The 16,314-nt window shown below is 41.6% G+C and overlaps 1 protein-coding gene across 2 annotated transcripts in view; it reads right to left on the bottom strand.

The window, feature by feature from the left end:
• EGFLAM (EGF like, fibronectin type III and laminin G domains) overlaps positions 1-16,314 on the bottom strand; it is a 170,246-nt gene that overhangs the window by 69,079 nt on the left and 84,853 nt on the right. The window lies entirely within an intron of this gene.

The raw sequence follows: 16,314 nt of genomic DNA, 5'->3' as shown, positions 1-16,314 counted from the left end.
CCATTTTGGTGGGACTAGTTAACCATGGAAGAAGTCAGTCGTCTGAGGCAACATAATGGAACCTCTCCGTTTTGTCCTCATCTCAACCTCCACAAGGGACTCCAAACTGATTCTAAAGGGCTCTTCGGGCTCTGAAAGTCTGTGAACTATCGCCATCTGCTGGGTGACTTGTGAACTACCATCACCTGGGGATCAGTCTTCGTCCTTCCTCCCGAGGAGCAGTTGGTCATTCCCTACTGTTTGTGATCCTCAGAATCTGTGGGTCTCTGGAATCCCACCATGACCACGTGATCAAGACTACTGATGGGAGAAACATTTCACTGGGCCAAAGTGGACATACATTTACCTTTTAAAATATGGTAAATGGTACGGTTGGAGTTAGATGGCAACACTAATGACTCTCCATGCAAGTGGGAAGGGGAAGCTGGAACCACCAAAACCTCCAATATGAGACCTAAGCTTCAAAACTAGATAGTTTCATCCTTACGGCAGGTGATTCTTTTTTAAGATTTTGTCTCAAAAGTGTGTATGAACACCACGCTTTAGTATGGATACTATCTATCAAAACATTTAATAATGGTTAGAATAGCAGGAAGAGAGTTGGGCTTCAAATGCCATCCCTAGTGCAACTTGGCTGCACACATTGGTCTACCCATGGATAAACATTAGGGAGAGACAACTAAAAGTCCTGACCCACCCTCCTTCACAGAGATATCAAAGGGGTAAATACAAACTTGGACAAGCCAAAAGGTAAGTAAGGGAACCATCAAGTGGCCCAGTTTTGCATATAATAGTGAAACAATGTAAAAGCCCATCAATAAAAAGTTAGTTAAATAAATGGTAGAGATTTACAATAATATAGACTGTGGTCACTAAAATTAATGATGTAGATCTATATTAATCTATATTTAAAGATGTATACAGAAAAAGTATATGTTCTATGATCTCACACTGGAGTTTTAAAAATTCTGGATGATTATATACCAAAATGTTAATAGTGGTTATGTTTGGATGCTGAGATTAGAGATAATTTTCATCTTGATTTTTTTTTGTTTTGCATTTTATATGTTGTTCATTTTTTTTTCTAATAAGAAGTATGGTTTACTTTTACTATTTAGAGACAACAAAAAAGCGATTTCTGCTTTGGGATTATCGCAGAGGTTTCATTAGTCTCCCTGCTCTTGCCTTTGCCCAGCTACAGTCCTTCTTTCACATACCAGTGAGGAGTGATTTTGTTGAAACCTAAGTAAGGTCTTTTTGCCCCTCTGGTCAAGCCCATCCTGCCTCCCAGCTCTCCCAGTCTTCCCATCTCTTTCCGAGAAAAAGCATAGTCCAATGGCCTCCACTGGCCTCCAAGGTCCTAATCAGCCTCCACCGACTGTGACCTCCCTCTCTGACCTCATCTTCTACCTCACATCCCCCTAACCCAGCCACAAAGGCAGCCCTGCTCTTCTATGAGCAGCCCAGGATGCTCCTGTAACGAGGCCTCAGCATTTACCTGGAGAGCTCTCCCCCGGGGTGGATGGATAGATGATAGATCTATCGATCCAGGTTTATCACCCTGTCCTTCTTACTCAGATGTCACCTTCTCAGGAGGCTTTCTCTGACTGCCCATCCCCTTCCTTGTTTCGTTATTCTCCAGAGCCCTTTCACCACCTGACGCACTATTTACATTTTTAATGTTATCTGTTCACCTCCTGTCTGTCCTGACTAGAACGTAAGGTCTGCGAGGTCAGGGATTCCTTTTGTCTGCTTTGTTCACTGCTGAATCCCCAGCATCTGAAACAGCACCTGGCACATAGTGGGCATGAAATATTTGTTTGAAAGAGAAAACGGAGATATCATAAAATAACTTGAGAAACTGATTCTTTAGAAAATAGGAATTCCACTAACATTAGGAATCAAGTTGAAAACAAAGTGATCACCAGACTGGGTTCTTGCCCAGGATCTGCCACCAAGTGACCTTGAGAGGGCTGCTGGGGTATTCTGGGCCTCAGTTCCCTCAGGTGTTGAATGTGGAGGTGGTCCTTTCCAGCTCTATGAGTTTACAAACCCTCAGTAAACGAATATTAGCTGTGAGACCTCATTATCTCCTATGTTCAAGGAAATAAGTTGCCAGCTACGAATTGGCACTTGCCATCTACCTCTACGAGGATTAAATTATGAACCGCTGCAGCCGCTGCCCTTCAACACCCCCTGAAAGGAGTTCAGGCTGGAGATCAGGAATGAGGCACTCTGTGCTCTGGGAAAACCTGGCAGAAAAGGCCTTCACTTAGTCACATATTCTCAGGAGAAAATTTGATGAGCCCCATTCTTGCATCTCCTCGTATCTAGAAAAGCACGAAAATCCTTCAAGGTGACCTCTGCTCCTCGTGACCAACAGTAACCTTCATGAGGTTAGCAGTAGCCTTCTGCAAAAAGTACGCGCTTGATTGCATGTACTCCCCCTTCACCAGAATCACAGGTATACTGACCTCCCCCGCTTACCTCTTTGGAGCAGTTTCTCAGAGTTATCTGAAATGCTGTCTCCCAGGCTATAGTCCTCACTTTGCCCCGAATAAAACTTAACTCATAACTCTCACGTTGTATATTTTTTTTTCAGTCAACAAAGCTAAATAGGCAAAGATGAACGAGATAAGATCTGTGCTCTCTGAGAGCGAAAGACCAAAAATAATCAATATTTTTGCAATCCACCAAAAGGCACCATCATTTTATTATAGGAGATGATCCTATTACTTCTTATACGAGATTCCTCCCTCTGATCTACCTCTGCCCTGGGCCCTGGGAGGCAGACTTGTCTGGCTTCCCACTGTGTCTGCCCAGCCAGAGGCCCCAGGAGGGGAGTGAAGGAGAGAGGAAAAGAGTCAGAGTGTTTGTTCTCCTACTTCCTCCCTAGGTGGTTATCACGGGACACGTGTGTGAAGGTCGCAGCACTTGCCCTCCCTGTTTGTCTCCAGACGCTGGTAATTGCCCCCTCTTGGTTTCCTTACACCTACTCAAACTTCTGCAAATAGTCCCTTCGCTAAACTCACTTCAAATTACCAAACTGCATGAGCCCCTGCTCCCCGCTGGGAGCCTGGTGACACCTGAGATCATGAGAAAAGTCACCTTTTCTCCCTTCTTTGCTTCTTACTTGCACAAATCTGTTTCCTATGTGGTTGCATAATCAAAGGAGATCCACCAGACTCAGCCAGCGTGCACGGTGTCCCTCGCACACGTCTGTCACTGGGTCAAGCTGATTTCCTACAGCCCCTTCTCTGTGCCAAACCACGAATGCAGCCCTCCTTCCTCATCAGAGCACCTAAGTGACTCAGGGATTTAGATGCTAAGAAACAATCCCAATGGAGAATCGTGGATGAGCAAGAAGTGCTCCAAAGAGCAGAAAAGAGTAACCATGAAATGATGAGTATAAAGGAAGGAAAACAAAACGAATAATAAGCAAGTAGGAGGAAACAAAAGGAAAAATAGTTAAGAACATTTGTGTATTACTTCAATATACTAACGTTTAAAAATCCATCGAGATGGAGTGAATAGACGGCATATTCACCGTTTGGCTGCGAAACACTAGCTGACTGATCAAAGAGATGCTACCGTTGAAACTAGAGCACCGTGAGCGCCATTTCTTTAGAAAATTACGTTTTCCTATCATTTGTTTTAGTCTTTCATCCATATCTAGCCAGAGGCGGTAAGATATCGGTGCATCGATGATAAGTAAATGTATGGTAACGTAGGATGTATGAAGGTCTCAGAAGAGCAATTAATAGGTAGCAGGTATTTAAGCAGCAAAGTGAACCATTCCCTTTAGAACCAATGAAGTTGCACAAAGGAGTGTTCCTCAGCTTTACAGGCATCGTGGCGTTAGCAAGTCAATGGAGCGGTTACCTTGGAGGGCACCTGAGTGTAAAATCACACTTGAAATTATGCATATGCACATTTAAAACGCAGACTTGTCTAGGCGAGGAGTGAAACAAATGATTTCTTCCTCTTCCTGTTCGCTTTTTCATCTTACATTCTAAAGATTTACAAATCCACGAAGCTCGCCAATTTATGGGCCAGCAGGCCCATCCCAAGCCCCTGGAGTAACACCAAGCAATGCCTCTTCTCTCTCCTCTCTCTCTCTCTGTTAACAGCAGTACAAACCTGTCTGAATATAGGTAGGTTGCAGGCTCTCCAGGTCTCTTATTTATTTCAGAACATTCATGTGAAAATTAAATGGCAGGGATTTCTATTAAGGGGACAATTTCCTTAGTATGCACTAATGGATTCCTTCCAATTTTGACAAAATTACTACCAAAGAGAGGATTTCCCAGACTTCCTGAAGAATCTCCTAAAATTTGGGAGATAAGCCCCAGCAATGTACTACAGAGGTCAACAAACTACATCTCACAGGCCAAATCTGGAAGACCACCTGTGTTTGTACCTGTGAAATATATTTATTTCTAGGCCCAAGATGAAGCCACTTCTGCCAGGGTTGCCACATCAGTAAACCAAAACTTTCATGTCCCTGAAAATGTTCCACTCAACCAAAAATACAGCCTACAGGCACACCTCGCTTTGTTTGTGCTTCACTTTATTGCATTTTGCAGACATTGCGTTTTTTACAAATTGAAGGTTTGTGGCAACCCTGCACCGAGCAAGTCTATTGCCACCATTTTTCCAACAGCATTTTCTCACTTCGTATCTCTGTGTCACATTTTGACATATCTTGCAATCTTTTAAAGTTTTTCATTATTATTATACTTGTTATGGTGATCAGCGGTCTTTGATGTTACTATTGTAATGGGGGGGTGGTGGTCACGAATTGTGCCCATATAAGACGGTGAACTTAATCGATAGATGTGTGTGTTCTGACTGCTCCATTGACCAGCTGTTCCCCCATCTCTCTCCTTTCCCTCAGCCTCCCTATTTCCTGAGACAAAACAGTGAAATTAGGCCAATTAATAAACCTATAATAGTCTCTAAGTGTTCAAGTGAAAGGAAGAGTCACATGTCTCTCGCTTTAAATCAAAAGCTAGAAATGATTGAGCTTAGTGAGAAAGCCATGTCTAAAGCTGAGATAAGCCCAAAGCCAGGCCTCTTGTGCCAAACGAGCAGCCAAGTTGTGAATCAAAAGAAAAGTTCTTGAAGGAAATTAAAAGTGCTACTCCAATGAACACACAAATGATAAAGCAAAACAGTGTTATTGCTGATGTGGAGAAAGTTTTAGTGGTCTGGAGAGAAGATCAAACCAGCCACAACATTCCCTTAGGTCAAAGCCGAATCCAGAACAAGGCTGAGAGGTAAGGAAGCTGCATAAGAAAAATCTGAAGATAGCAGAGGTTGGTTCATGAGGTTTACAGAAAGAAGCTGTCTCCATAACATCAAAGTGCAAGTGAAGCAGCAAGTGTTGATATAGAAGCTACAGCAAGTCATCCAGAAGATCTAGCTCAGGTCATTAATGAAAGTGACTACCCTAAACAACAGATACTCAATGTAGATGAAACAGCCTTATATGGAAGAAGATGCCATCTAGGAGCTTCATAGCTAGAGAAGAGAAGTCAATGCCTGGCTTCAAAGCTTCAAAGGGCAGGCTGACTCTCTTTTTAGGGGTTAATGCAGCTGGTGACTTGAAGTTGAAGCCAATGCTCATTTATCATTCTGAAAATCCTAGGGCCCTTAAGAATTGTGCTGAATCAACTCTGCCTGTGCTCTATAAATGGAACAACAAAGCCCAGATGACAGCACATCTGCTGACAACATGGTTTACTAAATATTTTAAGCCCACTGTTGAGACTTACTGCTCAGAAGAAAAAAAAAAGATTCCTTTCAAAATATTACTGCTCACTGACAATGCACCTGGTCACCCAAGAGCTCTGATGGAGATGGACAAGATTAATGCTGTTTCCAGAACAGTGTGAACTGGACTGGGGGGGTTGGGGATAAGTGGGGGGTCTGTCCAGTCAGGTTTGTACATGATTTTAAGCAGTTCTCATCTCATCCTAAGGAACACAGGAAGCCATTTACAAGCTCAAAGTCATGGGATGACAAAATATTAGAAAAGACACAATATGGGCACATCTGTGAACACAAACAAGCACAAACCCTGAACTGGAGAGCTGCTGCCAGTGTATAGAGTGGTGGGCAACTTACATAACACAGTGGCACCTCCCTCCCTATTTATTTCATTCCTAACAATCAATAAATTTCATTGCCTGTTTATAAAAAAAAAAAGATTAATGTTGTTTCATGCCTGCTAACATAGCATTCATTCTGCAGCCCATGGATTAAAAAGTCATTTTGACTTGTTTTATTATTTAAGAAATACATATTGTGAGGCTCTACCTGCCATAGACAGTGATTTCTCTGATGGATCTGGGCAAAGTAAATTGAAAACCTTCTAGAAAAGATTCACCATCCTAGATGTCATTAAGAACATTCATGATTCATGGGAAGAGGTCAAACTATCCACATTCACAGGAGTTTGGAAGAAGTTGATTCCAACCCTCATGGATGACTTTGAGGGGTTCAAGACTTCGGTGGAGGAAGTAAATGCAGAAGTGGTAAAATTAGCAAGAGAACTAGAATTAGATGTAGAGCCTGAAGATGTGACTAAATTACTGCAGTCTCATGATAAAACTTTAACTGATGAGAAGTTGCTTCTTATGGATGAACAAAGAAAGTGATTTCTTGAGATGGAATCTATTCCTGATGAAGACGCTGTGAAAATTGTTGAAATGACAACAAAGAATCAGCAGATGAATGGATAAAGAAGATGTGGCACATACATACAATGGAATATTACTCAGCCATAAAAAGAAACAAAATTGAGTTATTTGTAGTGAAGTGGATGGACCCAGAGTGTGTCATGCAGAGTGAAGTACGTCAGAAAGAGAAAAACAAATACCATATGCTGACACATATATATGGAATCTAAAAAAAAAGGTTCTGAAGAACCTAGGGGCAGGACAGGAATAAAGATGCAGACGTAGAGAATGAACTTGAGGACACAGGGAGGGGGAAGGGTAAGCTGGGACAAAGTGAGAGAGTGACATGGACATATATACACTACCAAATGTAAAACAGATAGCTAGTGGGAAGCAGCTGCATAGCACAGGGAGATCAGCTCAGTGCTTTGTGACCACCTAGAGGGGTGGGATAGGGAGGGTGGGAGGGAGACGCAAGAGGGAGGAGATATGGGGATATATGGATATGGATAGCTGATTCACTCTGTTATACAGCAGAAACTAGCACACCATTGTAAAGCAATTATACTCCAATAAAGATGTTTAAAATTTTTTAAATATTACATAAACTTAGCTGATAAAGTAGCAGCAGGGTTTGAGAGGACTGACTCCAATTTTGAAAGAAGTTCTGCTGTGGGTAAAATGCCATCATATAGCTTTGCATGCTACAGAGAAATCGACCGTGAAAAGAACAGTCAATCAATGCTGCAAACTTCATTGTGTCTTATGTTAAGACATTGCCTCAGCCACCACCAGCCTGATCAGTCAGCAGCCATCGACACCGAGGCAAGACCCTTCACCAGCAAAAAGATTACAACTCACTGCAGGCTCAAATTGATGACTAGCATTTTTTAACAGTAAAGTATTTTTTAATTAAGGTACTTAAATTGTTTTTTTTAGAGATAATGCCTTTGCATACTTAATAGATTACAATATTGTGTAAACATAACTTTTATATGCACTGGGAAACCAAAAGATTCCTGTGACTCGAGTTATCGTGATTACTTGCTTTATTATGATGGTCTGGAACCCAATCAGCAATGTCTCGAGATCTGCCTGTATCCAGTCAGCCAGTCTCCAAATGCCAAGGCAACTCTGAGCTCTGTACTCATGTCCTTCTTCTCTCTTCATTTTCTGCTTTTTTCTTCCTTGTTCCTCATTCTTTATCCTATAAAAGCTTCCTGCCTCCTGCCTCATTTTGCAGTCCTCTGGTCCTTTGAGAATGGACACTGCTTACTTCGTGAAATGTTTAAGTTTGTTTGTATTACCTAAATTGTCTTCTTTAATCATTTTTAACAGTATACAACTTAAGAAGGGTTTTTATATTCTTAAATAGCTGAAAAAGGTTAAAAAGGGAATAATCCTTTGTGACACGTAGAAATTATATGAAATTCAACATTTTGTGTCCATTGATAAAGTTTTATTGGAACACAGTCACACACATTATTTATTGTCTATGGCTGCTTTCATGCTACAACAGCAAAGATGAAACAAAAGTCCAGAAATATTTACTATCTTGCACTTTGCAGAAAAACCTGCTGACCCTGTCTAAGTAAAAGTCTAGTTTTTGGAAGGTTAAAATCAAACAAATGAAAACTAGAGGTACAGTACTATAACTCTGTGGGGTTTTGTTTTTCTCCTTGCCTGAATCCAGGATGTGCCTGAGCGGTGAGAGACGTGAAATTATATTGTTAGTGTAGTTCATTGTGCCTAGTAGTTTTAATTCTCTGATGTCTTCTAAATCTGCAGTCTTTTAAAACTAACCAACCAACCAACCAAAAGCCATCCTAATGATTCTACTTGACTTAACTCATGTGGTCTCTTCTATTCTTCCACTTCTGTCAGGAAAGTTTTCGCTCCTGACCCTTGGTTCCTAAAATCTAACATTCTAATGACTTCAAGTCCCAAGAGCACAGCTCAGGGCGCAGAGTCATAAAGAAAAAGCAATAGACCAGCTGGTGGTCACCCAGGTCAATTATACCATCCTTCAGTAACTATGTGAGGAAACAAGTATCAACCTCTCCTTCATCTTGAAAAGTGGACTGACATCATAATCTCTGTTTCACATGTATTTTCCTCAAAATAATCTTGAGAAGTAGAAAATATCACCTGCCTCAGACATTACTGTGCCCATTTTAGAGATGAGGACACTGAGGCCCAGGGAGATTAAGTGACTTTCCAAGAAGGTCTCACAACAGGGTTATTACCTGTTGTGTCTGTCCAAGAAGACAGTTCTCCAGGTGCAGCCATGGCTGCCAGATTCTGCCCTGTCCAAAGGTACTGTGTTTGGGGGCAGTAAGAAGGTTTCAAGGGTTGCCGAGGACTTTCCATAGACATTGACCAAAGGAGGCAGCAGGTTGTATGGAAGCTGCAGGAGGGTGATGATAAGTCATGGGGATTTTGGAAGAAGCTACTTCCAGTCCCTTCCTGAATGTTCCTCCCACCCCTAGGGATGCCACTGCCTTCTGCCCCCACCTGCTTCCCCTCTGCTCACAGCTGCAGGCAGTTCAGGGCACTGCCACCAAATAGGGGCCCTTCCTAGTGATTGGGGATAAAGGAAGTCTATTTTGTGGCTACATATATGAGAAACCAGGAGACCCAGCATGCCAAGCTGGTCTCTGGAGAGGCAGGCAATTTAAAACCAGGGTCCCAATCTCAGAGCAAAACTAGGTCAGATTCACACATGGACACTTGTATGACAAAAGGACATAAACAGATACACACCCAACAACAGCTGAACAGAGCAATGTCTGAGTAAACAGGACCGCAGAGACAAGAAAAGGGGGATGGGGTAGTGGGGGAGGCAAAGAACATCATGGAATCAGGTTTATTGTAGAAATTTGATTGATTGGTGTCAAGGAGGGTTGTCTCAGCTCAGCAGCAGCAGAAGTTTCTGAAACTGTTGAAGAAAATGGATTGTGGGGAGAAGAGTATGTCAAAGACCAAACCCCAACCAAACACCTCTCACACCTCCCTACACAATCTCTAAGGATCTGAGACCATAATTAGAGTCATGAGGACCAGAGGGAAAATGTACTCTAACTTAGCATGGAAATGTTAAAGTTTATTCTAATGATCAAGAAAGAACACAGGAGTACATTTACCATTGCAACAAAAAGAAGAAAATACCTAGGAATAAACCTACTTAGGGAGACAAAAGACCTGTATGCAGAAAACTATAAGACACCGATGAAAGAAATTAAAGATGATACAAACAGAAGGAGAGATATACCATGTTCTTGGATTGGAAGAATCAATATTGTGAAAATGACTATACTACCCAAAGCAATCTACAGATTCAGTGTAATCCCTATCAAATTAACAATGGCATTTTTTTTACAGAACTGGAACAAAAAATCTTAAAATTTGTATGGCGACACAAAAGACCCCAAAGAGTCAAAGCAGTCTTGAGGGAAAAAATACGGAGCTGGAGTAATCAGACTACCTGACTTCAGACTACACTACAAAGCTACAGTAATCAAGACAATATGGTACTGGCACAAAAACAGAAATATAGATCAATGGAACAGGATAGAAAGCCCAGAGATAAACCCATGCACCTATGGTCAACTAACCTATGACAAAGGAAGCAAAGATATACAATGGAGAAAAGACAGTCTCTTCAATAAGTGGTGCTGGGAAAACTAGACAGCTACATGTAAAAGAATGAAATTAGAACACTCCCTAACACCATACACAAAAATAAACTCAAAATGGATTAGAGACCTAAATGTAAGCCTGGACACTATAAAACTCTTAGAGGAAAACAGAGAAAGAACACTCTTTGACATAAATCACAGCAAGATCTTTTTTGATCCACCTACTAGAGTAGTGGAAATAAAAACAAAAATAAACAAATGGGACCTAATGAAATGTAAAAGCTTTTGCAAAGCAAAGGAAACTACAAACAAGACAAAAAGAAAACCCTCAGAATGGGAGAAAATATTTGCAAATGAATCAATGGACAAAGGATTCATCACCAAAATATATAAACAGCTCATGCAGCTCAATATTAAAAAAGCAAACAACCCAATCAAAAAATTGGCAGAAGACCTAAATAGACATTTCTCCAAAGAAGACATATAGATGGCCAAGAAGCACATGAAAAGCTGCTCAACATCACTAATTATTAGAGAAATGCAAATCAAAACTACAATGAGGTATCAGTTCACACTGGTTAGAATGGGCATCATCAGAAAATCTACAAACAACAAATGCTGGAGAGGGTGTGGAGAAAAGGGAACCCTCTTGCACTGTTGGTGGGAATGTAAATTGATACAGCCACTATGGAGAACAGTATGCAGGTTCCTTAAAAAACTAAAAATAGAACTACCATATGATCCTGCAATCCCACTCCTGGGCATATACCCAGAGAAAACCATAATTCAAAAAGACACATGCACCCTAATTTTCATTGCAGCACTATTTACAATAGCCAGGTCATGGAAGCAACCTAAATGCCCATCGACAGACGAATGGATAAAGAAGATGTGGTACATATATACAATGGAATATTCCTCAGCCATAAAAAGAAACAAAATTGGATCATTTGTAGAGATGTGGATGGATCTAGAGACTGTCATATAGAGTGAATTAAGTCAGAAAGAGAAAAACAAATATCGTATATTAACGCATATATGTGGAACCTAGAAAAATGGTACAGATGAACCGTTTTGCAGGGCAGAAATTGAGACACAGATATAGAGAACAAACCTATGGACACCAAGGGGGAAAGCGGCTGTGGGTGGTGGTGGTGGTGTGATGAATTGGGCGATTGGGATTGACATGTATACACTGATGTGTATAAAATTGATGACTAATAAGGACCTGCTGTATAAAAAAAAATAAAATTCAAAAAGAAATAAGGGTTTCAAAAATTTACTGCTAATAGGAAAATGGAAAATATCAGTGTAATAATATCCTTAACCAGCTTCCTAAATCTTCAGATCCATCATCTTTTCAATTATAAAAATGATCATAATTCATAATGGAAAAATTAAAAAAAAAACACAGTGGTAAAATAAGGGCTTGATTCGAAAGAGTTGGGAAATGTCTTTCCCTTCCTCAACCTCCTTATTAGCAAATGGAACTCTATTGATCACTGAAATCTCTCTCAAAGGCCTCTTTTCCATCCTTACTGCCTTGAACTTAAACTCCCTGTGTTTGCTTTCTCCTTCCCTCCCTCCCTCCTTTCCTTCCTTCCTTCCTTCCTTCCTTCCTTCTTCCCTCCCTCTTTCACTCTGATTTGTTCTTACTTGTGTCTCATTGCAATTCTGGGAGCTCGACTTTGCCTATAAACCTTGCCAATGGGCAAACCTAATTTTGGCCTGGTGGGTCTCTAGACCAACTTTCTCCTCACATCTTCTCTTCAAATTTCCCAGACAGTAGCAGTAGAAAGTTATCCAGCCACCAAAGTAGTCACAGGTTCTTGGCTTGTGAAGTCGCATTCAGTCATTCATGTACTCAATCAATATTTTATTGAGAGGCTACTTTGTACAGGGTGTTAGGAACACAACCTTGAATGAGTCGATCCAACTCCAGTATGGAGCTTATACTGAAGAGGGGAGACAGATAAGTAAAGAGTTTCAGGCAGTGAAAGGGCCATAGCAAAGCTGGGAACGGGCTGAGGAGACACTGTGTGAAGTTTAGGGGAGCCTGTCTGGGGAAGTGACATCTGAGCTATGATATAAAAGAAGAAAGGGAGGGAGGTCATAGGGACATAGAAAGATTGGGGAGAGAGAGTTCCAAGTAGAGGAAACAGCAGGTACAAAAGCCCTCAGGCAGAAAGGAGCAAAATGACTTTTGCTGGGAACAAAAGAACACCTTCTACTGGGGACTTCCCTGAGGATACCAATTTCACTTCAGTGAAAAACTTACTGGTTCTTTCTCTGCTTATATCATGAGGCTAGAACACGAGAAATTAAATGCTTTAGGGTGTAGGACCAAGTTCCATACCCAGGGAAGGTTATATAATCCTAGAGTGGGTTACACATATGAGTGATTTTTCATTTCATTTCATTTGTTTTTGGGAAAAAGAAAGAAAACACATGACTTCTGCCATTTCTATTATTTACAATTCATATTCCTTATTACTTGTTCCATCCTTCTTGATCAAGATAAGCTTGGATCCCAGAGGATAAGTGACCACCAGACGGGGTGAATACGTGTCTTACTACAAAGCCACATATGTGCCCCTGTGTTCGTGAGGCTCCACCAGTCCCGTTCTGATTGGCTAATTTATAAGATCAACCAAGGGAAAATAGAATGCCATGGAATAATAGGCAAATTATAATGTTGTTGGCATTTCTTTCTGGAAGAAAAAAAGTAGAGTAGAATGGGGTAAAGAATGAGGAATCGTGATCTTTGTCTTTCTTGTATTTCCTTAGAGGAAGAGAAGAGGTGCTGACATGTGTGGAAAATCTCTGCTGAGAGGATGGGAGTCAATGCAGGGTAGCGTCTTTATTAGTCAAGGTCTGAAATGATCTAGTTCTCAGCAGAGGATCTGGACACTAAAACATCTTAATTTTTCCTTCCCTTTCTACCTGTAAGGTTATGGAGCTGAGCTAAGATGTGGACATTGAACACACCTCACAATTCCCCGGCGAAGCCATCAAAACCCTCCATCAAAACCCTCTTCCTCACTCAGGCTGAGCACCAATTAAGGAAAACGCTGGGCCCTGGCTTTCAGTAACTACAGACACAGAGCACCCGAGGTCTGCTAACAGGGTCGGGCGCTAATAGGTCCAGGGGAAGTCAATGCTCTGTGAGTAACTAGAGGTGATGTCTTATATTTTTTATGAAAGGAGGTGGATGCAAGTCTAAAATAGGTGACAGAGGAGCTCAGCGAGTGGCAGTGTCTGGGGTGCGATCCAAGGGTTCCCATCGAGCCCGCTGCACCTTGGTAGTGCACTTGACAACTGTCCTGAGGTTCACGGTTCAGGGAGCATCAACCCACAAAACATCCATGAAGGAAGGACCCGGAGGTTGGGAGGAGTAAGAATTATGAGAAAGGGGGAGCCCAACATGTAGAAATACTCATCTCACAAATTCCTTCAGGAAGTGTTCAAAATATTTAACAACTTCTTGGCTTGGGTCTAACCAATCACAAGGGCTACCAGCTGTAAACTACCAGGGCTATACTGATGCTTGCTGGTAGCATTTCAGACCTGTAAGTATGTTTTACTCACCTTTTGGTATGTGCAATACACCTTATAGGTTTTAAAAGAAAAAAAATTCTTAAAATTCTTGTTCTGTGCTGTCAGAACTTCCTTGGTCCATAGATTCTACAAGGACTGTCCCCTGTACTTTATTTAACTGCGAACCTTACCTTTCTCATGCCATTTCGCACTAGAAGAAGAACATTCTTTAACTTGAACCTCACTCAGGGAAGTGGTTTAGCAGTCAGCCAAACCCAAGTTCAAATCCTGCCTTTACAATGATTATTCTTGGGAAAATATGTAATCTTTCAAAGACTCAATTTTTAAAAATCTATTTTTTTAAACAAAGGATACTGTGAAAAAGGGACACTATTCCTCTGGCACAGGGTTTTTGTAAGGATTAATATGGGGTTTCCCAGGTAAGTGCTTGAGATGCGGCCGGCTCATAGGAGCCTTTCCCAACGGTAGCTCTGATGTTCAGAATTTATTATAATTCCAATAAGGGCTATTTGGTAATTAGGCATTTTTATACACGGAAAAGTGGGGTTTGGAGGTAAAATAATAGTCTAGACAAAGAGCAGAATAAGAAGTATGAATTTGCCAGAATACAGGTTTTTCTAAAACATTAGAAATGATCATGACCAAAAAAGTCACAATTGAAATACCAATGACAGCACATTCTTATATATTCATAAAACAGGCTATCTAATAAATTCTATTTCTGTTACCCTGATTTGAGTCACCATATATATATAAACAGTTAAATTTGACTTATTGAGGAATATTTCATAATCGAGAGTTTTCACTGAATCAGCCACATCCCCTGCACACAATTACTTTGAAAGGATAAATTTTACTTCACAAAGGAGGCAACTGTAACAACATGTTACATATCTGTAAAGCACTTCCACATACCTTATCCCACTTAATTCACAGAGCTGGCATCTACCAAAGGGGAAATAATTATCAGAAACTCCAAGACCAGACTAGTGTTTCAGTTTAAAAAGAAAAAGTTCAAGAGATGCCCCTCCACACCCCCTCCCCTGACTCCAGTCTCCACATCTACGTCCAGGGCCGGCTGAGGTGTTAGAGCTCATCCTTTTTGCACTTTCTTGCCTCTGTGGAGAAGGAGATACTAGGGGATAGAAGGAAAGAAGTGAACATGGGGCGGCTCACAAAATGGGAGTGGAGGAGTTCAGTGCTGGGGAAGGGTGGGTAGGCACACAGCACACAGTGCCTGCTCGGTTTATAATACAAAAAGACAAACTACGTGTTTCAAAACACAGTCAGATCCTGAGGCCTGCCTCAGCTACTGTTGCCCCATTTTTTGGCCATGCATCACAAAGCTTAACCAAAGATTACAGAGTAGATCTCATCCAGCAAGAGTGGAAGGTGGCCCTCCTTTGATTTGAAGTAAAATTGTTAACATTTCTTCTAGAAAGAAGGAGCTTCATCCCTTGCCGCATGAATGGGGAGTTGTAGCTTCTAAATTCTAAGGAAGAGCGGTGAAACAATTGTTGGGTGATGGTAGTTACTGCGTATGTAGGGGTGTGTGTGTGTGTGTGTGTGTGTGTGTGTGTGTGTGTGTGTGTGTGCCAAAATTCCTAGGACTTAGGGAACTTGGTGAATCTCCACCCCTGGAAATAGCAGGTGGGCAGGGAAGTCAGCTGTAGGGCTGCTGTGAAGCAGAGGGGAGGAGTTTAGAAGGATCAGCTAACCAATGAACGCAGGGCTCTCTCCTGGCCAAGGCAAGCCTCTGGCAGTGCTAAGTAGGCTTCTTTTCTGAGAGCTCCTTTCCTGGCTGAAGAGACACAGGGATGGTAGTGGGGCTCTTCAGGCACAAGAACCTGGAGGAATTTACTGGCAAAATTGAAAAGATTACAGTTTTCAAACAAAAGAAGTGTCAACAGTTCAGTTCTGAGACCTCCCCACGACACTGGGTTCTAGGTTTGTGTACATGTACCTCCCGCTTCCAAAAGACAAAGGTTTCTAAGCCAGATTGGCAAGGTGGAGTAAGCAATCGAAATATAGTTCTTGAATCCTGTGGGAACTTCTTAAACCCCAGACCATAATCTGAATCTGACTTTTCACAAAATTCCAGATGGTTTGATGAACTGGCCCAAGCTTCCCCAAGGCCCCCAGGAGAGGCACTATGACAGAGCCTATGCTACAGACCCCCAGCTACATATCGGCGTGCTAGCAACTTGGATTCTCCTTCACCATCCTTCAGAGTGGTTGATTTTACTTGAGCGTCCTTGATTTCCCGGTGAAGAATAACCCTGAAGGGTCTGGGAGCAGCATTTTTTCTCCTATGACTCTAAGCTGAACCCATTTTGTCCAAAAGATGGAAAGGGGCAGGGGCTGCACATCACCTTGGTATGCGATCTGTTTTGTACCCATGAAAGAAAACTGACCTCAAACTCCCTAAGGATAAT

The sequence above is a fragment of the Monodon monoceros genome, unplaced genomic scaffold (genome assembly GCF_005190385.1).
Source record: "Monodon monoceros isolate NGI ecotype Baffin Bay Population unplaced genomic scaffold, NGI_Narwhal_1 Super_Scaffold_12, whole genome shotgun sequence".
Lineage (NCBI taxonomy): Eukaryota > Metazoa > Chordata > Mammalia > Artiodactyla > Monodontidae > Monodon > Monodon monoceros.
Note: the sequence above shows the minus strand (reverse complement) of the source record. Positions and strands in the feature narration are given on the sequence as shown.